The sequence below is a fragment of the Mizuhopecten yessoensis genome, unplaced genomic scaffold (genome assembly GCF_002113885.1).
Source record: "Mizuhopecten yessoensis strain PY_sf001 unplaced genomic scaffold, ASM211388v2 scaffold10315, whole genome shotgun sequence".
In the NCBI taxonomy this organism is placed as follows: domain Eukaryota; kingdom Metazoa; phylum Mollusca; class Bivalvia; order Pectinida; family Pectinidae; genus Mizuhopecten; species Mizuhopecten yessoensis.
Genome location: NW_018408485.1, coordinates 11,257 through 20,589, shown reverse-complemented (window position 1 = coordinate 20,589; position 9,333 = coordinate 11,257). Strand labels below are relative to the sequence as shown.

Here is a 9,333-nt window from a genome sequence, read left to right as displayed (position 1 = left end):
GGCTAGCTGTTTAAAATGGTGTCTGTGGTTCACAGAAATACGGCTAGCTGTTTAAAATGGTGTCTGTGGTTCACAGAAATAAGGCTAGCTGTTTAAAATGGTGTCTGTGGTTCACAGAAATAAGGCTAGCTGTTTAAAATGGTGTCTGTGGTTCACAGAAATACGGCTAGCTGTTTAAAATGGTGTCTGTGGTTCACAGAAATACGGCTAGCTGTTTAAAATGGTGTATGTGGTTCACAGAAATAAGGCTAGCTGTTTAAAAAAAAAACGTGTCTGTGGTTCACAGAAATATGTGTTTAATTTGTTTGTGTGGAGTGGCTGTTGTGCAATTACCTTTTCCATATAATTATCTCCCTTTTCACAGTAGATAAATGTAGATACATTTTAAAAAGAATAAATTTTATGCTGGAAATACATAAAGATTTTATACATAAATCAATACATTACAAACAGGATGGTCTTTATGCTCGAGAAATATCAGTGAAATATTTGGAAGAGTGCATTTTTACAGAGAAACTTTCAAATTTTATATAATGAAGTGTTAACCTTTAGTAAGCCCCAGAACAAATATGGACCTTACTTCTTAGAAGATGTCTTGTACACTGTGTGATGCCCGTGATCATCTGTACACTGTACATGAATTGTTGTTATCTGGACTAGGATTTATCATTTCGTGAATAGGGTAAGGGTTTGTTTTATTGAAATGGAAAGTATTTTTGAGTTGTCGATAATTCATAAATATTTTTCCAATAAATTGTATGTCTTAAAGATGATTTTTTTCATAGGAGGTTGTATTTCTTAAAGTATATATAATGAAGATGTGACAGATGAGGCATTAATCATGTGTTTTTTGATGGCATGAGTGGTACAATTTGTGTGTTTGGTTGTATGTGAATCTGGACATAATCCTATTACTGTGCCATCTAGTGTATACTCCTACCAAAGGTCAGGAGCAGGGGTGTCGATCATAAAAGTGCTTTGTTTATGGAAATGGGATCAATTTTAATACAATCAAATTGTTATTGGAGAATTTATCAAGAATATAGACTTGATCACTACTATTTCACAACAACCAGGATCTGCCCAGATTAACTCGTAGTAATGTTGTTCTCCGCTGGTTAACATACTCTGACCCGCTTCTCAACCTGGTAGATGTAGTGGGTATTTTGCAGATGTATTTAATATGGCCAGTAGGAAAGATAATAGATTGATTTTATTTGATTGTAACACTTAATTGATTTTTTTTTAAAGTTTAAACTTCTGACAAGGTATAATCGTCTTTAAAGCCTCTTACACATGTATGTCAGTTTCCAGGTCCTTAGTGTGTCCATGTTTGTTACACACCCTATCAGTGTTACATACCCTATCAACACCCTATCAGGGTTACACACCCTATCAGCGCCCTATAACCTATCCACACCATATCAACTCCCTATCAGTGTTACACACCCTACAAGTGTTACACCCTATCAGTGTCAGTGTTATACAACCTATCAGTGTTACACAACCTATCAGGGTTACACACCCTATCAGTGTAACACTGATAGGGCGTTGATAGGGTGTGTAACTCTGATAGGGTGTGTAACACCCTATCAGTGTCAGTATTACCCACCCTATCAGTGTTACCTCCTTTTAGTGTTACACTCCCTATAAGTGTTACACCCTATCAGTGTCAGTGTTATACAACCTATCAGTGTTACACACCCTATCAGTGTTACACCCTTTTAGTGTTACACACCCTATCAGTGTTACACACCCTATCCGTGTTACACACCCTATCAACACCCTATCAGTGTTACACACCCTATCAGTGTTACACACCCTATAAGTGTTACACCCTATCAGTGTCAGTGTTACACAACCTATCAGTGTTACACACCCTATCTGTGTTACACCCTATTAGTGTTACACACCCTATCAGTGTTACACACCTTATCAGTGTTACACACCCTATCAGTGTTACACACCCTATCAGTGTTAATTACTCCTCTGTAACCATGACTCACTGGGCTCTGAGGGCCCAACAACAGAGAGTTTTAACAAAATGTCAATTGTGTGATTGTTTCTTTGATATTTATAAATTAATATCTAGACAAAAGTTTATAAATTCATTGAATTCTCTCTTCCCCCATGTTTCCATGTGTAGTTATTAACTAGTGATACTACAGATTTGTACTCTGTCTATATTTTGTAGGTAACTTTGTGATATTCTGTTGTACTGGATATCAATGCTGTGATGTATTTGTATGTATGGAATACATACTCTCAATTGTGATCCTCCCCATCTTCAAAGTTGTTACAATACCTGTAAAATTGTACATAATTCTTAAAGCAGATTGATGTGTTGGAATCATAATAAACATGGTTATGAATCTGAATTTCCTGTTGGGATTTTTTTCTCTTACACTGCACAGGTGTATCCACACTTTTCCCGGTATGTGATATCCTTTTCTAATAACACAGAGATATCCACAATGCTGGCAAAAACAATATACTCTTTTCCCACCTTGGAGGTAAGACAGAAATATCTCAACCCAAGGGGTAAGATTTTTGAATGTCTAGCCGGGGGCTTTGCCAAGTGCTAGACATTTAAGAATCTTGCCTCCAGGTTTTTGTCCTATAATCCTTAAGTGGGAAATGATTTTTTTTTCTCCCACATCATTACAAGTGGTATTATCTATGAATCTATGAAATGCAAACGACTCCCACTTTAGGAGTAGGACAGAAAGATCTTGCCCCTGGGTTCATTTTGCTGTCTTTGCTGGACTTATATTCGAGGTCACAGGGGTCAAATATCTTAAAAACCTTTAAACAATCAAGAGTCCCAAAGGGCCTGTATCGCTCATCTGGATGTTTGAAAATGTTCTCAATAAAATTATCTTTGCAAATACTTCCATTTATTGGGTTAAGAATGTTCCAGACTAAATGAAACTTCAAACTAATCAAGTATCATGATTTTTGGCCTCCTGGTAATTCAGAAGAAGTTGAGGAAGATGTTTACATATTTGACTCCTGTGACCTTGAGAGTATGTCAAGGTCATTTTTTGTTGAAAATGTATAGCACTCAGTCCAAGGTACCTACTAACCAAATAGCATGGCCCTCAAGTTCTTAAGAAGAAGTCCTTCAAAGAAAAAGTTGACAGAGGATTGATGAAACACCATACCATAATTATAAGCTCCATTGGCACTTCGTGCCAGGTGAGCTAAAAGGGCCTAGAGTGATGAAATACGGAAGTGAAGGGCCAACAAGTGTGTTCAAATGAATAACCTTGAATCATATTCAAGGTCACAGGGATCAAATATGTTGAAATCTTTAAACTGGATCTCTCGTAGTTTCGACTATACCGGGTATAATGTGCAACTTAGTCCCCGCCAGTGGTGCCTGTCGCAGACTAATACAACTACGAGATATACTGAACGTTATTTTGAACTATATTCTATTCTAGTACCCTTCTCAACGTATCAGGTATATCAGCCGTTTGTACGTAACGTGTAATGATTAACAAGAGGCCAAATAGGCCTGCGTCGCTCACCTGGTATTAATCCGTAACATATATCTCCTTTATTACTGCCTTCAAATTTTGTATGTGTCTCTTGCACGGCAATGTCAATCTGACAAACCATTATAATGTTTAATATATGCTGTTTTGTCCTAATGTTCTCTTGTCACTTCAGTGGTATTCTTGTTTAATGAAATTCTGTTTCACTTGGCTTGCAAGAAGTTACTATTTCTTATATTGAAATCAGGTAAAATATCCCACTATATAGTACTGTGTTTTCGTCTTTAAAATAACTTATTAACTTAAAAGAACTTATTTTTGATACCAAACTTTGTTGGAAATTTTGAACAGGATTGTTAAGAACATCACGGAATTAAAGAAGACCCACATATATAGTTGTATCTAAAGTCTATAATACTAAGCCCTGTTTGATTAAGACTAACATCTGAATAACTTCTGATTTGATTAACAATGTTTGTTATGCCTTAACGATTTAAAATTTGAAATATTTAAACAATGTCATCTTTATTGTATTAACGGGAAACTGGAGTAGACGATATCGTATACCTCGCCTAGCCTTCACATGTCCGGTATCGGCGTCCGCTTTTCGTTGTGTACACCGTAATCTCGTGAGTTTATTCTGCACCTGTCGCCGTGTTTCCCTTGTCATGCATTACCGGAAAATCTATTTTATTGAAACATTTGCTGCAATGTGAGTGGTGTATAAGATTGCGGTGTTAATACTCGGGCGCGCCGGGGAGTATCAATGTCGTGACTAGGATTGATTGTGTTCAACATCCGTGTCGCCTAATATGTCTGGGCTCATGTAGCTGCAGTAATACGAGTCGTATATTTCAAAGCTATAATTAATCTAAATTATCATTACATTTTAACTTTTGGTACTCGAGGAATAACATACAAGTTTTGTTTGACATATGTTACGAGGAGAGGGAAATCTGTAGAACTCAGCAAACAGGANTAATCCGTAACATATATCTCCTTTATTACTGCCTTCAAATTTTGTATGTGTCTCTTGCACGGCAATGTCAATCTGACAAACCATTATAATGTTTAATATATGCTGTTTTGTCCTAATGTTCTCTTGTCACTTCAGTGGTATTCTTGTTTAATGAAATTCTGTTTCACTTGGCTTGCAAGAAGTTACTATTTCTTATATTGAAATCAGGTAAAATATCCCACTATATAGTACTGTGTTTTCGTCTTTAAAATAACTTATTAACTTAAAAGAACTTATTTTTGATACCAAACTTTGTTGGAAATTTTGAACAGGATTGTTAAGAACATCACGGAATTAAAGAAGACCCACATATATAGTTGTATCTAAAGTCTTTAATACTAAGCCCTGTTTGATTAAGACTGACACCTGAATAACTTCTGATTTGATTAACAATGTTTGTTATGCCTTAACGATTTAAAATTTGATATATTTAGACAATGTCATCTTTATTGTATTAACGGGAAACTGGAGTAGACGATATCGTATACCTCATCGGCGTCCGCTTTCCGTTGTGTTGATGTTGACAATTAATGGTACATGTACACCGTAATCTCGTGAGTTTATTCTGCACCTGTCGCCGTGTTTGTATTCATAGTCCACCGCTAATATCCCTTTTCATACATTACCGGAAAATCTATTTTTATTGAAACATTTGCTGCAATGTGAGTGGTGTATAAGATTGCGGTGTTAATACTCGGGCGCGCCGGGGAGTATCAATGTCGTGACTAGGATTGATTGTGTTCAACATCCGTGTCGCCTAATATGTCTGGGCTCATGTAGCTGCAGTAATATGAGTCGTATATTTCAAAGCTATAATTAATCTAAATTATCATTACATTTTAAATTTTGGTACTCGAGGAATAACATACAAGTTTAGTTTGACATATAAATACGACCACTGAGGGTGGCATTTTGACCGAAAGTTGATCAAAACCCCTAAAACGTTCTATTTATAAAAACTTTTTACTTTTCGGCCCTTTACACTACCATTCATCATATCAAACAGAAGGAGCGCCTTCGTTCTCTTATTATGAGCTTTCTTTTCAAAAAGAAGGGCGGACAGCGATATTACCAGGCTAAATGTATTTATGAGCGATCATGAAAAAAAAACAGCCAAATCATTCAATTTTACATTCAGATATATTGACGAAGTGCTGTCTTTACATAATAAGATATATCTATTGACCGCGTTGATCTGATATACCCTCCCGAGCTTGAAGTTAAGAACATTACTGACTCTTCTACCTCAACCACTTTCCTCGATCTTTACTTAAAACGTTATCAAATTTCGATTTCCCGGTAATTAACGTTCCCTTTCTTGACAGTACATGCCCTGCATCTCAATGTTGAAGTTGATGCGATCGGTATTCAAGAACTTGCTCCAAATAGTATAACTTCATGACTTCATCATTATATCATAGATGTCGGCTGCTGACGGACAAACTTACAACACAGGGTTTCAAAAGATACAGGTTAATGAAGACTGTTTTGTGGTCACCATCATGATATGACAGGGAAAAAAGCGATCTCTCGGTGTGATATGAAGGTCGATGTTTTTGATTATGCTCATTAGTGCCGTTTTGTTGTCACACCCCAAGTTCTCACTATCAGGGCGTAGCATAACTTGGATTACCCTTCCGGAACACCTGGCTCTCTCGTTAACACTTACGTATTCTCTTCTATTTTTATGAACCATACTCCCTCTAATAGGAAGTTAAATTTTGTTCAGTTTATTCTACTTTGAAATGTTTGATAAAATATTGTCAGTGGGAACTAGTTGAAAACTCCTGCTAAAATTCTCTCATTTGAATCATTACCTCTCATTCATTTTAAGCTCACCTGGCCCGAAGGGCCACGTGAGCTTATGCCGTGGCGCGGCGTCCGTCGTCCGTCCGTCGTCCGGCGTCAAGATTTTGCTTTACACAAATAGGGTGATGCTATTTGGCTAGAAGCAAACTGGGATGAAGGGCTACAAAGTTTGTTAAAATAAATGACATTTACCCATTTTCAAGGTCACAGGGGTCAAATATGTTAAAAACTTTAAACAACTTCTTCTGAATAACTAAAATGCCCAAGGAGATGATATTTGGCCAGAAGTATGCTGAGATGAAGGGCTACAAAGTTTGTTTAAATGAATGACCCTCACTCATATTCAAGGTCACAGGGGTCATATATGTTAAAAACTTTAAACAACTTCTACTCAATAACCAAAATGCCCAGGGTGATGATATTTGGCCAGTAGCATGCGGAGATGAAGGGCTACAAAGTTTGTTCAAATGAATGACCTTCACCAATATTCAAGGTCACAGGGGTCAAATATGTTAAAAACTATAAACAACTTCTTCTCAATAACCAAAATGCCCAGGATGATGATATTTAGGCAGTAGCAGGCTGAGATGAAGGGCTACCAAGTATGTTCAAATAAATGACCTTCATTTATATTCAAGGCCACAGGGGTCAATTATTAAACAAAACCTTTAAACGACTTCTTCTGAATAACCAAAATGCCCAGGATGATGATATTTGGCCTGTAACATGATGGGATGTAGGGTTACCAAGTTTGTTCAAATGAATGACATTGAAATTTATTCACTTAGTCACAGGGATCAAATATGTTCAAAATCTTTAAACGAATTCTTCTAAATAACCAAAAAGCCCAGAATGTCGATACATGTATGTAGTCAGTAGCATGCTTGGATCAAGGGCTACCATGTTTGTGAAAGTGAATGACTTTGACTTATATTCAAGGTCACAGGGGTCATATTTGTTTAAAATCTTTAAACGACCTCTTCTGAATAACCATGGGTCCCAGAATGCTGATATTTTGTAAGTTGCATCCTGAGATGAAAGGCTATAAAACGTGTTCAACATAATGACCTTGTTCGACTTTCAATCACAGGGGTGAATGTTTTAAAAACTTTAAACAGGTTATTTTTAATAAATTTTAATCATAAATACTGATATTTTGCCTGTATCTGTATTCTAGATCACTTTTAAGGTTACAAATTTGAGATTTATACCAGGTGAGCGATGCAGGCCCAATGGGCCTCTTGTTAGAAATTGAATATTTATTTTTAAACCCTCCTGGTATACTTATCAATGGCTTTTATTTTAACTTTAAAACTGTTGTCGTTAAACTAAACTAGATCAGCCTATATTGTTCAAGTGTCTACACAAGATTTATATCCCAGCTACGCCCCTGGCACTACCGGTAGAAAATGTTGTCGGACAGAAGAAACCATGTCTCTTCACAGTGCTCTTCAGCTGTAAGGAACCTAACAAGCCATGTGAAGGGTGAAAGTAGGTAGTTTTAAGTCGCTGTCGGTCGTTAAATCTTTCTCTCTCTACCCACACCTACATCATATAGATATCTATTCTTTTAAGTTGCGCCGAAATAAATAAAATGTAACCAGAACCTCTTACTGGCTGGGGAATGGCACCCCGGCGGAATTTGTGAAGGTGAATGCGCTAACTANAAAAAGGTGTCTGTGGTTCACAGAAATAAGGCTAGCTGTTTAAAAAAAAATCTGTGGTTCACAGAAATAAGGCTAGCTGTTTAAAAAGGTGTCTGTGGTTCACAGAAATACGGCTAGCTGTTTAATATGGTGTCTGTGGTTCACAGAAATAAGGCTAGCTGTTTAGAAAACGTGTCTGTGGTTCACAGAAATATGGGTTTAATTTGTTTGTGTGGAGTGGCTGTTGTGCAATTACCTTTTCCATATAATTATCTCCCTTTTCACAGTAGATAAATGTAGATACATTTAAAAAAGAATAAATTTTATGCTGGAAATACATAAAGATTTTATACATAAATCAATATATTGCAAACAGGATGGTCTTTATGCTCGAGAAATATCAGTGAAATATTTGGAAGAGTGCAAATTGTACAGAGAAACTTTCAAATTATATATAATGAAGTGTTTATCCTTTAGTAAGCCTCAGAACAAATATGTACCTAACTTCTTAGAAGATGTCTTGTACACTGTGTGATGCCCGTGATCATCTGTACACTGTACATGAATTGTTGTTATCTGGACTAGGATTTATCATTTCGTGAATAGGGTAAGGGTTTGTTTTATTGAAATGGAAAGTATTTTTGAGTTGTCGATAATTCATAAATATTTTTCCAATAAATTGTATGTCTTAAAGATGATTTTTTTCATAGGAGGTTGTATTTCTTAAAGTATATATAATGAAGATGTGACAGATGAGGCATTAATCATGTGTTTTTTGATGGCATGAGTGGTACAATTTGTGTGTTTGGTTGTATGTGAATCTGGACATAATCCTATTACTGTGCCATCTAGTGTATACTCCTACCAAAGGTCAGGAGCAGGGGTGTCGATCATAAAAGTGCTTTGTTTATGGAAATGGGATCAATTTTAATACAATCAAATTGTTATTGGAGAATTTATCAAGAATATAGACTTGATCACTACTATTTCACAACAACCAGGATCTGCCCAGATTAACTCGTAGTAATGTTGTTCTCCGCTGGTTAACATACTCTGACCCGCTTCTCAACCTGGTAGATGCAGTAGGTATTTTGCAGATGTATTTAATATGGCCAGTAGGAAAGATAATAGATTGATTTTATTTGATTGTAACACTTAATTGAATTTTTAAAAAGTTTAAAAAATAACTCTAGATGACTTCTGACATGGTATAATCGTCTTTAAAACCTCTTACACATGTATGTCAGTTTCCAGGTCCTTAGTGTGTCCATGTTTGTTACACACCCTATCAGTGTTACACCCTATCAGTGTCAGTGTTACACACCCTATCAGTGTTACACACCCTATCAGTGTTACACCC

General features: G+C 36.3%; 1 long non-coding RNA gene across 1 annotated transcript; it reads right to left on the bottom strand.

Moving 5' to 3' along the window:
- Positions 1–834: 834 nt before the first annotated feature.
- Positions 835–9,327, bottom strand: LOC110460085. Its single transcript, XR_002463969.1, has 2 exons — positions 9,201–9,327; positions 835–1,287 (listed from the first exon to the last, which is right to left on the bottom strand). It is a non-coding gene; the product is annotated as an uncharacterized LOC110460085 (long non-coding RNA).
- Positions 9,328–9,333: the final 6 nt, after the last annotated feature.